Here is a 14,156-nt window from a genome sequence, read left to right on the forward strand (position 1 = left end):
AAATATACTTATGATGTTCCCCTGCTTAAAACTCTTCCACAACTTTCTACTTTTTTCAAAAAAAATTAAAAATCCTCACCATAATGTTAGTACAAGGCCCTTCCTGACCCAGCTCTTGTCTGCTCCCCAGCCTGTTTCACCACCCACCACCCCCACACTCCCCACACACTCACTCAGTGCCACCGTCATCCACCTGAAGCATCCCTTCCTTGTTTGAGCCTCCACATGCACTGCAGCTTTTGCCTGTCTCTCTGCCTGATGACTCTCACTCATCCCCTTCAACATTCCACTTTAATGCCCTCTCTCCTGCACAGCTTTCCTGACAGCTCTCTACCACATACGACACAGGTGTACTTCCTAGTGCCCTCGTACTTACCCTATCATATCATGTCTCACACTACATGGTTACTTTGTCTGTTTTTCCAGTAGACTGTGAGCTCCCTGAAACTAGAGACTTCTGAATGAATTAATGAATTTTAGATTGCCAATAAGGTAATTATGGCTGTAATTAGATTCTATAAGTGTAATTAGTTGGGAGTATTGACTGTATCTTATCTTTTTCAGTTTCTCCATAGTATATAACAATATACTACAAGCATATTGAGCACTCAATAAATGTGCATTGACTGATCCCGCTAAAACTTTCTCAATAAAACCCCAGATAGCTAATGCTTTCCTAGGATTAGAACATTAGTTTTTTCTTCTGGTTCCAGTGTTATAATATGGTTTGACTACATTTAAAAAAAACTAAAAATACAAAGTTCACCTGTTTTTTCCCTTTGACCCTTGCTCTTCTAATCCACTCTCTTTATTGATCAGCTATTTCATCTGCCTCTATCATCACTTCACACTCTCATTGATGAATGAATCAAAATCTTTTCTGCAATCCCTTACACTTGCTGCAACAAATCATAAGGTTAAAGGAACATTTCTGTTCTAGAATTTTACACATAAGAAAACTGAGGCCCAAAAGGGATAAATAACTTCCTTAATATATTGCTACATGGCAAATTATTCGCCAAGCTGGAACCCAGGTCTGACTGTATACCATGGTATGTCCCAGTCATTATTAGGCTTGGCATGAACAAACAGCCAGGTATGCAACAATTATGGTGCAAATGAAGTAAAGTTAAGACCATGTGCTATTATTTATAAGGCTTTCATTAGCATATAGATTTTAAAAATATACCCAGCTTTTTAACTGTATTTTCTCCAGAATTATCCTATCATGACCATCTCAGATCTAATTAGAATGACAGAAGAAAAATGTAAATCCATGTAGCCATTATGCTTTACTTACAAAAATGAGCAGGATGCATATTTGCACACTTTCTGAAAGTCTCTGAAGATTTCATCTGGGAGAGATTAAGAATGGAGAGCTAGATTTGGTCTCAAGAAGTAACAGATATATAAGAGGCTAGAAACTAGCCTGGCAAATAGCTCTACCTTTCCTGTACATTTTACCAGTTTAGTTTTGCTTTAGCCTAGTCACTCACATATGAAAGTAGGTTTCCCATGTTTGTTGTGGGAAATTATGCCTCTAACCCAAAATTAGTTGGAGCTGGAATTCTGTGATGTTCTCTATGAAAAGCTGGGCATCAAATCTTTGATCAGAAACCACTATTATGGCCAGGTGCAGCGGCTCATGCCTATAATCCCAGCACTCTAGGAGGCTGAAGCGGGTGGATCACTTGAGGTCAGGACTTCGAGACCAGCCTGGCCAACATGGTGAAACCCTGTCTCTACTAAAAATACAAAAAAAAAAAAAAATTAGCCAGGCATGGTGGCACACGCCTGAAGTCCCAGCTACTCAAGAGGCTGAGGCAGAGGCTGCTGTGAGCTGAGATTGTGCTACTGCACTCCAGCCTAGGCGACAGAGCCAGACTGTCTCAAAAAAAAAAAAAAAAAGGAAACCACTATAACAACAATTTTGGGGTTTTTTTGAGATGGAGTCTCGCTCTGTCGCCCAGGCTGGAGTGCAGTGGCACGATCTCTGCTCACTGCAAGCTCCGCATCCTGGGTTCATGCCGTTCTCCTGCCTCAGCCTCCCAAGTAGCTGGGACTACAGGTGCCCGCCACCACGCCTGGCTAATTTTTTTGTATTTTAAGTAGAGATGGCGTTTCACTTGTGTTAGCCAGGATCATCTCAATCTCCTGACCTCATGGTCCGCCTGCCTCAGCCTCCCACAGTGCTGGGATTACAGGCATAAGCCACCATGCCCAGCCCTATAGTAACAACTTCTGGCCGGGTACGGTGGCTCACACCTGTAATCCCAGCACTCTGGGAGGCCGAGGCGGGCGGATAACGAGGTCAGGAGATCAAGACCATCCTGGCTAACACGGTGAAACCCTGTCTCCACTAAAAATACAAAAAATTAGCTGGGCCTGGTGGCGAGCACCTGTAGTCCCAGCTACTCGGGAGGCTGAGGCAGGAGAATGGCATTAACCCTGGAGGCAGAGCTTGCAGTGAGCCGAGATCGCACCACTGCACTCCAGCCTGGGCGACAGAGCGAGATTCCAACTCAAAAAAAAAAAACAATTTCTATGGGCAAAACTGAATTTTCATTGTCTTCTTATACCTTTCCAATAATTATAAAAACATATCAGTACTGTTATTTAATTTTTACAGGGTAGAAAATCTTACTCATACATTTCAATTAAATGTTACATATATTAAATGAGCATATAAATGAGTATGATTTATGATCTGCCTTCAAAGAACTAGCAACTTAGCAAGGAGAGAAGACAAGAAACTAACCATATATGCCATGATAAAATAATAAAAAGATCATACAAAAGGCATGAACAAAGACATATGTGCATTTCAAGGAAGGATCACATCCATGGGCTCAGAAGAGGCTACATGAAGAAAATGACATCAGAATGAATCCTAAGGGGGACCAGGTGCAGTGGCTCACCCCTATAATCCCAGCACTTTGGGAGGCCAAGACGGGCAGATCACTTGAGGTCAGGAGTTTGAGACCAGCCTGACCCACATGGTGACACCTCGTCTCTAAATACAAAAATTATCTGGGCATGGTGGCGGGTGCCTGTAATCCCAGCTACTCAGGAGACTGAGGCAGGAGAATCACTTGAACCTGGGAAGCGGAGGTTGCAGTGAGCCAAGATCGCACCACTGCACTCCAGCCTGGGTGACAGAGCAAGACTCTGTCTCAAAAAGAAAAAGAGCAAACAAGACCAAAACCATCAGAAGGAAGAAAATAATAAAGACTACAGTGAAATAAATAAAACAGAAAATAGAACAGAGAAAATCAACAAAACCAAAAACTGGTTCTTTGAAAAGATCAGAAAAATTAACAATCTTTTAGCTAGACTGACCAAGAACAAAAGAGAGAAGACTCAAATTATGAAAATCAGTAATGAAAAGGAGACATAACTACCAACCCTACAAAAATAAAAGTGATCATCAACAATTGTAATCCAACAAATTAACCTAGATAAAATGGACAAATTTCTAAAAGATACAAACTATTAATAGTAACTCAAGAAAATATTAAAAATCTGAATAAATCTATAACAACTAAAGCAAGTGAAAGAGTAATTTAAAATTTTCCACAAAGAAAAACCAGGACAAGATGGCTTCACTGGTAAATTCTATCAAACGTTAAAAAAAAAAAAAAATTGATACTAATTCATTTTAAAAATATGTATTAGGAGGCTGGGCGTGGTGGCTCATGCCTGTAATCCCAGCACTTTGGGAGGCCAAGGCGGGTGGATCACGAGGTCAGGAGATTGAGACCATCCTGGTTAACATGGTGAAACTCCATCTCAACTAAAAATACAAAAGATTAGCTGGGCGTGGTGGCAAGCACCTGTAGTCCCAGCTACTTGGGAGGCTGAGGCAGAAGAATCACGTGAACCCAGAAGGCAGAGCTTGTAATGAACTGAGATCACGCCACCATACTCCAGCCTGGGCAACAGAGCAAGACTCCATCTCAAAAATAAATAAATATATATATATATATTAGGGTCAGGTATGGTGGCTCACGCCTGTAATCCCAGCACTTTGGGAGGGTGGGCCGAGGTGGGCAGATCACGAGGTCAAGAGACGGAGACCATTCTGGCCAACATGGTGAAACCCTGTCTCTACTAAAAACACAAAAATTAGCTGGGCGTGGTGGCACATGCCTGTAGTTCCAACTACTTGGGAGGCTGAGGCAGGAGAACGGCTTGAACCCGGGAGGCGGAGGTTGCAGTGAGCCAAGATTGCGCCACTGCACTCCAACCTGGTGACAGAGTGAGATTCCATCTCAAAAAATATATATATAGCTAATATAATATACATTAATATATTAAATATATATTTAAAACATATATTAATATGTATTTATATATTTAATGCACATATCTTATAAATTGTTTATTATAATATATAATATACATACATGTAAAAAAATCTATAAAATATATATTTAAAAAGCCAACAAAAATATACATATAAATATATAATACATATTTAAAAACATATTAAACATATATTATGTATTTGTGTTGTTGTTGGTGGTGGTTTTTTTTTTTTTTTAGGCAGGGTCTCACACTGTCACCCAGGCTGGAGTACAGCAGCAGGATCTCGCCTCCCCTCCCAGGTTCAAGAGATCCTCCTGCCTCAGCCTCCCAAGTAGCTGGTACTACAGGTGTATACCGCCACACCATGCTAATTTTCATGCTTTTTTGTAGAGATGGGCTTTCATCATGTTACCCAGGCTGGTCTTGAAATCCTGGGCTCAAGCAATCTGCCTGCCTTGGCCTCCCAAAGTGCTGAAATTACAGGCATGAGCCACTGCACTGGCAACACCAATTCTTAACGACACTTCCGAACTCATTATATATGGCCAATTTTAACTGGATTTTGAAACCAAAAATATTACAAAAATAAATTGCAGCTCGCTATTTATAAATAAATATAATTTATGTTTATACTTATAAATTCTCAAAAATTACAAAAAAATTAGTAAATATGGGATAATAATAAATATTACTCTAAAAATGAGATACAGGACAATATTATATATGATTCTGTTTTTATGATGTGTTCAAAATAGATATTTCTATTCTATATAATATAAACCTATAAAGACATAAAATAGATTAGTGGTTGCCTAGGGATGGAGAGGATGAAGAGTAGGAGAGGATAACGGCTAAGGAGTGCGTGGTATGGTTTTTTCGTGGGTAGTGAAAATGTTCTAAAATTGTTTGTGGTAATGATATACAACTATATAAATATACTAAAAGTAAATGAATTTTGTACTTTAAATGGTTTAACATGTGGCATGTGAATTATATCTCAATAAAGCTGTTACAAAACAAAACGCATGCTGGGAGCTACATGCTCCTTCTAAGGTGACTGTCTACTAAAACATAAAGTTTAAATATGATCTATAACTCCTAACTTAATATCCAAAATGTCCAAGATACAATCAAAAGTCATTCATCATAGCAAGAACGAGGAAAACCACAATTTGAATGAGAAAAGACAGTTAACAGATGCCAACAACAGGATGAATCAGATGTTGGAATGATCTGACAGAGATTTTAAAGTAGCCATTATTCTTTAACAAGACATTACATACACTCTTTAAACAAATGACGAAATAGAAAATCTCACCAAAGAAGTAGAATAGACAAAAAAGAACCCAATAAAAATTATAGCACTGAAAAACAACCAAAATAATAACTCGGTGGGTTAGCGCAACAGCAGAATGAATATAACACAGGTAAGAACTAATAAACTTGAAACAAGAATTACCCAATCTAAACAACAGACAAAAAAATAAGACTGGAAAAAAATTAAAAGAAAACAGTGCCTCACATCCTGTGAGACAGTAGCAAAAGATCTAACATTCAGTCACAGAATGAAAGAAGACAGAGTAGTACTGAAAAATTATTCTATGAAGTGACTGAAAACTTCTCAAATGTGATAAAAAGATGAATCTGCAGCTCAAGAAAATAAGAGAACTCCAAACAAGAAAACCCAAAGAAATTCATGCAGACACATCATAATTTAACTTCTGAAAACTAAAGACAAAGAAAAAAACCTCTAAAGCAGTTGGAGAGAGAGGATGTTACCTATAAGAAAATGAATTCTAATGACTGGGTTTCTCATCTGAAAAAAGTTTCTCAACATTTCTCAAATGTTAAAAGCAAAGAACTGTCAACCACAAATCCTATAAAAAGAAACAGCTGGCCGGGCACGGTGGCTCAAGCCTGTAATCCCAGCACTTTGGGAGGCCGAGACAGGCGGATCACGAGGTCACGAGTTCGAGACCATCCTGGCTAACACGGTGAAACCCCGTCTCTACTAAAAAATACAAAAAGCTAGCCGGGCGAGGTGGCTGGCGCCTGTAGTCCCAGCTACTTTGGAGGCTGAGGCAGGAGAATGGCATAAACCCGGGAGGCGGAGCTTGCAGTGAGCTGAGATCAGGCCACTACACTCCAGCCTGGGCGACAGAGCCAGACTCCCTCTCAAAAAAAAAAAAAAAGAAACAGCTGACAAAATCTTAAGAAAAAACAAAGAACAAAAGAACACAAAAGATTCTATGGTTTATATCTAAGCCCTGAGAAATCAGAAAATAGAAAACACGCTGAGGTCAGGCGCAGTGGCTCATGCCTCAGCACTTTGGGAGGCCTAGGTGGGGGAATCACTTAAGGTCAGGCATTCGAGACCAGCCTGGCCAACATGGTGAAACCCCATCCCTACTAAAAATACAAAAATTAGCTGGGCATGGTGGCAGGAGCCTGTAATGCCAGCTACTTGGGAGGCTGAAGCAGGAGAATCTCTTGAAGCCGGGAAATGGAGGTTGCAGTGAGCCGAGATTGTATCACTGCACTCCAGCCTGGGCGACAGAGCAAGACTCAATCTCAAAAAAAAAAAAAGAAAAGAAAAGAAAAGAAAATACACTGATATCAGTAGATGAGCAATCACAGGTGTTTCCTGTAACAGTGCTTAAATATATGGGAATTATTTATTTCTTCCTACCTATCACCAATCCCAGTGAGATTCATTTAGGTATAGGGCTTGCTTAAGGCATATTCCTTACTTCCTTAATTTTCTTAGTTAAAAAGAAATTGTTATGCCACTGTTCAAGATCTTTTATCAACTTGATAGTTTTTGTTCTAGTTAAAAATTTAAAAAGCTCATGAGCCTAAAATCAGAGCTATTTGTTTTAAAAAGATACAAGATCAATATACCTTAAACATACGAAATAAAGTCTATTTTAAATAGTATCTTCTAAAGACAAAGCCTGAATGAACCTCTGTATAACTGTCACAGCTTAACCACCTTAAAAGCCAAGACATTACAGAGCAAATAATACTTATCTTAATCCACTCCAATTTATAAAAATTGTTTTGGGGTTTTTTTGTTTGTTTCTTTTTGAGACAGAGTCTCGCTCTGTCGCCAGGCTGGAGTGCAGTGGCGCAATCTCGGCTCACTGCGACCTCCGCCTCCTGGGTTCAAGGGATTCTCCTGCCTCAGCCTCCGAAGTAGCTGGGACTACAGGCACCCACCACCATGCCCAGCTAATTATTATATTTTTAGTAGAGACCAGGTTTCACCACGTTGACCAGGATGGTCTCCATCTCTTGACCTCGTGATCCCCCCGCCTTGGCCTCCCAAAGTGCTAGGATTACAGGTGTGAGCTACTGTGCCTAGCAAGATTGTATGTTTTTAAAACAGGAATGACTTACGCGTATTTGACCAGTGACCTGTTAAGCAGCAAAGAAACAACTGATCAGTTTGCAAAATCATGAGTTCAAGCTCTGTTTTATATCACTTATCAACTGATTTATTCAACCAACTTTTATCAAGTTTCTAAAATATATCAAGTACTGTGCAAGGCAGTGATGAAAAGACAAATAAGGCATGGTTTCAGACTTCAAGGAATTCCTTAGTTATAAAAATGGACCCGGCTGGGCGCGGTGGCTCAAGCCTGTAATCCCAGCACTTTGGGAGGCCGAGACGGGCGGATCACGAGGTCAGGAGATCAAGACCATCCTGGCTAACACGGTGAAACCCCGTCTCTACTAAAAAAAACACAAAAAACTAGCCGGGCGAGGTGGCGGGCGCCTGTAGTCCCAGCTACTTGGGAGGCTGAGGCAGGAGAATGGCGTAAACCCGGGAGGCGGAGCTTGCAGTGAGCTGAGATCCGGCCACTGCACTCCAGCCTGGGCGACAGAGCGAGACTCCGTCTCAAAAAAAAAAAAAAAAAAAAATGGACCCAGCAGAAATAAAATGTGATAAGTCCTTTAATAGGTAAATGTACACAAGAAACTATGTCAACGAAGGCAGGATTTATCCTGGTGTGTGTGTGTGAGAGAGAGAGAAAGAGAAGCAGACAGACAGACAGGGTCTCTGTCACTCAGGCTGGAGAGCAATGGCATGATCATAGCTCACTGCAGCCTCAAACTCCTGGGCTCAAGCAATCCTCCTGCCTCAGCCTTCTACATGGCTGGGACTACAGGCATGTGCCATCACACCTGGCTAATTTTTTCATATTTTGTAGAGATGGGGATCTTGCTATGTTGCCCAGGCTGGTCTGAAACTCCTGGTCACAAGCAATCCTCCCACCTCAATCTCCCCAAACTCTGGGATTACAGGTGTGAGCCACCACACTCAGCTATCCTGATATTTAAAGGATGAGTTACTACTATTGTTCTTCAGGGTTCTATCACTCCCTCTTTGGGTTCTCAGCCCAGTTCTCAGTCCTAGCTACCTATCTCATGGGAAGCATCTTTAAAGTAACAAGGTCTGGACCTGCACCAGACCAAATGATACAGAATCCCTGTGGATGCCTCGATTCCCCATCCTCATTCTTTCAAAGCTCCCCAGGTGGTTTTTAAGTAGTGCCTATGTTGAAAATCACTGAACCAGGCAATCTCACCTACTTCTGATGACTTCACTTTCAATTCTAGCACAGACCCTCCTTATACATCTCCATCTTCAGGGTCAAGTGTTCTCTCAGGCTATTTCCTGGGCATCAAGATGTTATCATTGGCTTTCTCCTTTTCCCTGAAAATTTGTTTCTTTTCCTGCATTTCCTACCTGAATGAACAGAACCACCATTGCCCAGACACACAAGCTTGAACTCAGTAAGTCATCCTTGACCCTTCCTTCTCCCTCTCACCTATACACCTAACCAGTTCTCCTTACTCCACAAATTCACTCCCAAATCTAACCTCTTGGCTTCACTGGCCTCATCATCTTTCACCTACATTCCTATAATGACTGCCTTAATTGGTCTTTGTGCACCTAGTCTTGCCCTTCTCTAACCTGTTCTCTACAATGCTACCAGAGAGCAGAGTAATTTTTCTGAAAATACACCTGGGGCCAGGTGCAGTGACTCACACCCATAATCCCAACACTTTGCGAAGTCAAGGCAGAGGGTTACCTGAAGCCAGGAGTTCAAGACCAGCCTGGGCAACATAGCAAGACTCCCATCTCTAGAAAAATAAATAAATATAATCAAAATATACCTGGTCACAATACTCATTCATGTTACCTGCCAGAGTAGGGGATGCAGACATGAATCAAAACCCATCCTGATTTAAAAGCCCTACCATTAGAGTAGAGAAAGACATATAAACAAGTAAATGACAGTAGAGATGAAGAGAGATGGATTGCAGGCAGATGTGGGAAAGCTTTACTGCAGAGGTAACCAGAAGCCTGTATAATCTACAGGTGGAAAATCTAAAATTGGAAAAATGCATTCCATGGAGAAAGAGAAACATAAAGTCATTTAGGCATGTTCAGCTAATGGAGGTGATTTTATATGGCTGAGGCAAAAGGCAACACATGCAGCAAGACACAAAGCCTGAGATGGGAACAAGCCAGACTTCGTAAGATCTGCCCAGGATGAAATCCTTCAAAGGTTCCTCGCTATCATCAGGATTATGTGTTAGGACACACAAGGTCATTCATGAGCGGCTCCTATATACCTTCCCAGCCTCATCGCTCATCGTGCTCAATCTCCAGCCTTTCCAAATTACCAGTTCTTTCCCAAAAACACCAGGTTATCCCACATTTTTTTTTTTTTTTTTTTTTTTTTGAGATGGAGTCTCACTCTTGCCCAGGCTGGAGTCAGCTCACTGTAACCTCCGCCTTCCAGGTTCAAGCCATTCTCCTGTTTCAGCCTCCTGAGTAGCTGGGATTACAGGCACCCGCCACCATGCCTGGGTAATTTTTGTATTTTTAGTAGAGATGGGGTTTCACCATGTTGCCCAGGTCTTGATGGTCTTGATCCACCTGCCTCAGCCTCCCAAAATGGTGGGATTACAGGCATGAGCCACCGCACCCAGCCTATGACACACTTTTCTATAAGTTACCCTCTCTTCCAAAATGCCCATCTCCCCTTACCTTTCCTTATCTAGATTCAGCTCTTCTGAAAACTTAGTTTACTGAGCGCTATGTGCCTGGCAATTTGCTAGAAACTGGAGATACAATGAGATATGATGCAACCCTTTTCCTTAAAGAGTTCACTCTCAAGTCAGGGAGAAAAATAAAACAGAACATAATAAATAGTAAAAATGGGCTGGGCACAGTGGCTCACCCCTGTAATCCCAGCACTTTGGGAGGCTGAGGCGGGCGGATTGCTTGAGGTCAGGGGTTTGACACCGGTCTGTCCAACATGGTGAAACCCCGTCTCTACTAAAAATACAAAAATTAGCTGGGTGTGGTGGCAGGCGCCTATAATCCCAGCTGCTTGGAAGGCTGAGGTACAAGAATTGCTCAAACCCAGGAGGCAGAGGTTGCAGTGAACTGAGATGGCACCACTGCACTCCAGCCAGGGCAACAGACCAAGACTGTGTCTCAAAAAAAAAAAAAAAAGTAAAAATGGTATAAGTGGTAAAAATGGAGATGGAAGTATGTACAGAGTGCTGTGCGAACACAAAGAAAAGTCACCTAACCCAAACTGAGGAGAAAGGGTAGTCAGAAAAAGTCCCAGATGCCTGTAGACAGAAACATGTCCTCACTCCAGGGTGATGCTCCCAGAGCACCCTGTAGTCATCTCTGTCAAAGTCTTGATTGTACTATAGTGAATGGTCTGTTTCTTTACCGCTTTTTTCTCCGGATCACAAAGGGCCCAGGAAGGAGATGCGCCCGTGCTGCAGAAGGCCCGGAAGGACTGGCTCAACATGCTAAGGGTTTGGGAGCTGATGAGAATTTTTAAAGAAAACAAGCAGCATGATCAGATTGATGTCTCAGAAATGGAATCAATTCCAGCAGCAATGTGGAGGATGAAGTAGAACTACAGGACCCAGAGGTTCAGAAAAAGCATAACCGAGGTCTGAACCAGTCTTCTGGCAATGAAGAGAGAGGAAAAAAAAGATCTTATGAAGAGAGGGGAAAAAAAGATCTGAGGTAGCAACAATAGGATCTATGCTAGACTTAATGTGAGGAGAAAAGAAGATGATTTTAAGGTTTTTAGAGTAAAGATCTTAAAATAGGAATGTTTGTATATGTGCTTGAAGGGGGCTATGGGTGGAGAGAAAAGGAAGGAAAAGGTAACCACATTTGAAGTAATCAAGCATCCACACACAGCTATGCAGAAGGCAGATGAAAATTAGAACCTGAGGTTCCAGAGAAATGGGGACCAAATAGACGTCTTCAAAAACCATAAATATACAGGTGCTATTTGAAGCCACAAAAGGACATGTAATCACACAAGGAAATTAGAGAAAAGAACAAAAACGAAACCCTAAGGAATGCCACGTTAATCTGAGAAGAATAAAAAAAGAAAAGGGAAGCATCAAGAAAAGCTTTGTTTTGGTCTGAGTGATGGAAACCTGAGGATGTATACCGTCCAACAGAAAAAATAATAATATGGGAAGAGATTAGCTTTAGAAAGGAAGACCCCTCTTCCTCTGAGATCAAAGGAAAGGATACTAGAAATCAGGTACAGACAGGCACAGACAAAAATGACAGCTCCTTAAGAGTTCAGGGCCGATGCCCACCAATTTCTTCTGTGGAGTTAAGTGGCAAAATAAGCAATGAAGCGAAGGCAAGAGTAGGACAAAGAGTCAGAGAAGAATGGTGAAGATCTATAAACAGCCATTTAGATTTTAGGACATAAGAGGAATCTAGAGGGTAAGTCAAAGGATCTCCAGGATCCAGAAGTGCAGAAACAGCACGCAGCAGCTTAGTTACATGATTTTCGCCAGCCTGCCCTGGGAGCCCAGGAGCAGAAAAAGCTGACTGATTGTCCAGGCTTGAGACCATCAGAGCAAAGGTGGCAAGAATAGTACAGGGCCAATGACAATGCTTTTATCATTTTAAAAAGTCAAACATATTTTACTCTTTTTTAAAAATCGACTCGCTACTTCCTCCGAGAGCGAGTGTTTGGAGAGGCGGAGGGAGAGGGGTGGATAATTCCTCTCACTCTTAGAGGACTTGTCAGAAGTTTCATTCTTAAGCATATCTGGTCTGTACAGCAGCTGATTCCAGGAAATCCAAATCCTGATTCCTTCTGGTTCTTAAAAGATGAAAATTCATTGAAGCTCCCTGGACTATCCAGCTAATAGATAACCACGCAAAACATTGCTTATATACTATGCCATTTTAGCTGGGAGGTAGGGGCTCTTTCTTTCCTAAAAAGAAAGGTTCCCTAAACACTGCAGATGGGGATGGAGAGGGGATGGGGAGTAATTATACTGCAAAGCTCACGGACTAGCAGCCTAAGAATCCTTTACAAAGGCAATTAACATAAAACAATACATGGCACAGATAGCAGAATTGTTTCTTCTTAATGAATGCAGTAAGTAAGTGACCATTTAATCGCTTTACTGGAGTTCACCAATTTCTCCTGCCATCTCCCATACCATTCTTCAGGCAGAGTCAAATCCCTGTGGACAATGGACTTCTTGCTACCATCATCTGGAAAGTACAAAAGGCCTGGAAGGAGGAAGAGGCTAACATGCGTGACCACCCACCATATGCCAGGCCTACTGTGTGCTAGACTCTGGGCAAGGGAGTTTACATGTTATGAGGTGCAGCTCATGTAAGGACGAATGAAGATATTACACTATGGACCTGAGCCGGGCGCAGTGGCTCACGCCTGTAATCCCAAAACTTTGGAGGGCAAGGCAGAAGGATCGCTTGAGGTCAGGAGTTCGAGGCCAGCCTGGGCAACATAGCGAGACTCTCTCACTTAAAAAAAAAAAAAAAAAAAAAAAAAACATGGATCTGACATTCCAGAGGGTGGGAAAGTGTCTGGAGGTTTAAGTGTAAGGGAAGTAAAAGGAGATCGCGATGGTGGGTGGTCAAAGCGAGGGGAGAAGAGGCGAGTTGGGAAAGGAAGGTACTTAGGAGCAAAACTGCAAGACCAAGGGACACCTGGAGGGGGGCGGGCGACTGCCATGCAGACAGGACAACGTACAAAGGGTAGGATGATGCGGCGATGAGCTCGAGAAGCGCAGCCGGGGTACAGGTGGGGGCAAATGTCCGATCCCGGTGAGACGAGGGTCTCATCCCTGGGGACTGCGGGGCTAGGACGTGGTCCCGGGGCTGCGAGAGGGAGAGAAGGGGCAGAAGGGAGAGGCCCCCGCGGCCGGAGAGAAGCCGAGCCCGGGAAACGCCGGCGATGGGGGAAGGGGCGTGGGAGCAGGGGCCGGACGGGCCGGACCCGGGGCTCTGCGCTTGGGGGCGGGGTTGGACAACCGGGAGGAAGCGGGTAGGAGGCGACAACGGGCCAAGGGATGCCTCGGGGCCGGGAGTGAGGAGATGAGAGGGGAGCGGAGCCGCACCGAGCGCCGCATCCCCCTTACCTAGGATGAGAGAGGAGCCGCCGCGCCGCCTGAACTGCATCCTGGCCTCAGCCGCTAGTCCCACCGCCTTTGGTGGGGGGCCACTCGGGAGCCCGCCCTCACTGCCAGGCGCCAGCAGCTGCCAGCCCGGACCGGCCCCGCAGAAGAGCCCCGTTCCGACCACCACCACCCGAGGCCGCCTCAGCAGCGACTCCCGCGGTCGCCGCCTCAGCGCGGACCTCCAGGGTCCGGGGCGGTGGCGGGATCACACAACTGCTGCGATTGGCTGAGCGGGCGATGTGTTGGCTGCTCTGATTCGTGGGTTCCGGCCGGCTGCCCACTGAGGGAGGTGGAGCTGGGCATGGAGCTGGGTCCGGCCGGCGCCGAGGGGCGGGGGT

The 14,156-nt window shown here is 43.5% G+C and overlaps 1 protein-coding gene across 1 annotated transcript in view; it reads right to left on the reverse strand.

Annotated features, from left to right (window-relative positions):
• Nucleotides 1–14,150, reverse strand: part of TPST1 (tyrosylprotein sulfotransferase 1) — a 160,048-nt gene extending 145,898 nt beyond the window's left edge. The window contains exon 1 of the mRNA XM_011952102.1: nucleotides 13,780–14,150. The gene's annotated coding sequence lies outside the window, so the exon portion shown is untranslated. The remainder of the gene's footprint in view (nucleotides 1–13,779) is intronic.
• Between the last annotated feature and the right edge of the window lie 6 nt (nucleotides 14,151–14,156).

The sequence above is a fragment of the Colobus angolensis genome, unplaced genomic scaffold (genome assembly GCF_000951035.1).
Source record: "Colobus angolensis palliatus isolate OR3802 unplaced genomic scaffold, Cang.pa_1.0 Scaffold333, whole genome shotgun sequence".
NCBI classification, from domain to species: Eukaryota; Metazoa; Chordata; class Mammalia; order Primates; family Cercopithecidae; genus Colobus; species Colobus angolensis.